The sequence below is a fragment of the Argentina silus genome, assembly GCF_951799395.1.
Source record: "Argentina silus genome assembly, chromosome: 2".
NCBI lineage: Eukaryota > Metazoa > Chordata > Actinopteri > Argentiniformes > Argentinidae > Argentina > Argentina silus.
Genome location: NC_139656.1, coordinates 4,772,629 through 4,775,128, shown reverse-complemented (window position 1 = coordinate 4,775,128; position 2,500 = coordinate 4,772,629). Strand labels below are relative to the sequence as shown.

Here is a 2,500-nt window from a genome sequence, read left to right as displayed (position 1 = left end):
CAGAGGGTGATGCAGCGTCCATTCTCAACCTCTCTAGAATAGCGTACGTTTCCTTCACTTCCTTCAACCTCACAGAATAATGTACCACACAGGTTATAGATACACACTTACACACACCTGCAGCCATTCTACCTGCTTCAAATAGCAGAGGCCCCTCACTCCTCTCAGTCTCAAATCCAATCTGGCATAATTCCACCCAGTCCACACCTACCCCTAGAACATCGTCCTGTACAAATCCAGCTGATAATATTTGTAATTAGTTAGCACCATTGGTTAGAAAATAGAAACATCTCCTATATTTTGCTATCACAACTCTTAGCTTGTTACATTCTACACGTATAAAAACAAACAAGAAACAGATAATAAGAAGATCATGATACAGAGAGTTCATTAGACAACCCGACAGACTTGTTTGGGCAGGAAAGGATGTGATTGGCTAGGTCGTGAGGATAGCTGTAGGTGGAAAGGAGGCCATTGGCTGAGTCGTGACGATCTTGTCAGGGGGAAATGCTGTCATTGGCTCATTCCGTCTGGCTTTCCTTCTCATTTGCTGTGGGTAAAGGCAGTGAGGGTCAGTCTCAGAGCGATGGGTGTTCCTCTGCCATGCCTCGGAATGGAGGGATGACAGATAAAAGAGGAGGAGAGGAAGTTGGGGGCAGTACAGAGGGCTGCACCTCTTCGCTTTCACAGTCTTTCCTCTCTCACTCTTTTTGTCCATCCCTTTCCTCAGTCCTTGACAACAGTCCAAGAGTAGTGTCTGTTTCCATGACAACAACAGCACCAGTTCCTTGATGGGCCTTTCAAAAAAGATAGTATGTGTGTGCGAGTGCGAGTGCGTGTGCGTGTGTGTGTGTGTGTGTGTGTGTGTGCTTGTGTGTGTGTCATAAGCTGTTGTATAGTAAGAGTATATACATTTCCAAAGGTCACACCTATGTAATTAAACAGTACAAACTGTATCTGTCTATAAGTGTGCTTATGCCCAATATGAGTTTGGAATGCTTGTTTGTGTGTGTACTGTATGCATCATCGGAGGTCAGATTCAAAGGAGGAGAGCAACACTACACTCCCCCCCCCCACACCTTCTCTCTCCCTCTTTTGTGCTTTGTCCCCCTTCTCTCTCTCTCTCTCTCTGTGTTTTTCTCTTTAGACGAAGGCCTCAGGCTTGGTAGAGCCATTGATTTTGACGTATATCTTGGCATCGTTGTCCTTCTCCCGTCTCTGTCTCTGCAGCGTGCGTCTGTAGCAGATCAGGTAGAGAGGCAGCAAGAAACCCAGCATACTGACTCCCAGCAGTCCCACATTCACCTACGGGAAACACAGGAGGAGCATGGGAAATGGAGTTTAGTTTAGTTCATAGGATACTGTCTAGTCCAGGGGTTCCCAAACCTTTTCGGCATGCGACCCCAACTTTACATCAATAATTGCCTGTGCGTGTGTGTGTGTGTGTGTGTGTGTGTGTGTGTGTGTGTGTGTGTGTGTGTGTGTGTGTGTGTGTGTGTGTGTGCGTGCGTGCGTGCGTGCGTGCGTCTGTGTGTTCTCACCCAGAGTGGGTCTCCCTTCAGTGGTCCCATCATAGCCATGAACAGAGGCTGCTGCAGCAGGGCGAACAGAGCACTGACCAGAGACTGCATCCCTGTTAGACTGCCAAACTGAGAGGACGGGTACCTAGAGAGAGAGAGGGAGGGAGGGAGGGAGGGAGGGAGGGAGTGTGTGAGAGAGAATATCTACCTCTTTGGTAGAGCCCATACATTTTATGACCCATGTGACGCTATATTGTGGATGAACATGTATCAGATGTTTGCAATGGGTTGGCGGTGTGGGGTGTGGGGTGTGGGGTGTGGGGTGTGGGGTGTGGGGTGGGGGTGTGGGGTGGGGGTGTGGTGGCACTTACACAGCAGCATAGAGACCTCCAGTGGCGGAATGGATAAACCCTCTGACAATAGTGTGCAGGACGAACGACAGAATCTGAGGAGAGATGGAAGAAAGGAGGGAGGTGGAGTAAATCATATGAACGACAGGTCCTTCAAATCTGGCCGTCTCTCACAACCACCATGTACTTAACCCTACTCTCTCAAATGAGGGTAGAGGTCATCTCTGATTGCAGTTACACTCTGTGGCCTCTAGGTGGCAACGATGCGCTGTCACGAGTCCCATTCCTCAGCCTAGAGCAGTAGTCACATATAGTTCTACCCTGGTTCCAGCCCAGTACTCAAGTCTATTGAACAAGCCCCTGATGATGGGACAAGACACATGGAGGAGGTGAGAAACAGTTTGATAGGCATCTGGATGGACCACTCACCTGCAGGGGGAGGTTGGGCACCAGGCAGGTGATTCCGAATCCCACCAATAGGAGGTTGGTGACAATGAACGCGCGCATGGCATTGGTCACCTTCTGGATGGTTCTGTCTCTGCGCTTCGGTTTGGCCTGGTCCCTGGGGTCAGGGAGGAAGGATCAGGGTGGAGGGGGAAAAGGGGAGAGGGGAGGAGAGAAGGGGGTTAG

The 2,500-nt window shown here is 49.8% G+C and overlaps 1 pseudogene across 1 annotated transcript in view; it reads right to left on the bottom strand.

Annotated features, from left to right (window-relative positions):
* Window positions 1-2,500, bottom strand: part of LOC310822211 (large neutral amino acids transporter small subunit 4-like) — a 14,593-nt pseudogene that overhangs the window by 870 nt on the left and 11,223 nt on the right. Inside the window, exons 11-14 of the transcript XR_014555084.1 lie at window positions 2,300-2,432; window positions 1,892-1,965; window positions 1,542-1,665; window positions 1-1,305 (exon numbers count right to left, since the gene is read on the bottom strand). The exon at window positions 1-1,305 is cut by the window's left edge and continues 870 nt beyond it. The product of XR_014555084.1 is annotated as a large neutral amino acids transporter small subunit 4-like (transcript). The remainder of the gene's footprint in view (window positions 1,306-1,541; window positions 1,666-1,891; window positions 1,966-2,299; window positions 2,433-2,500) is intronic.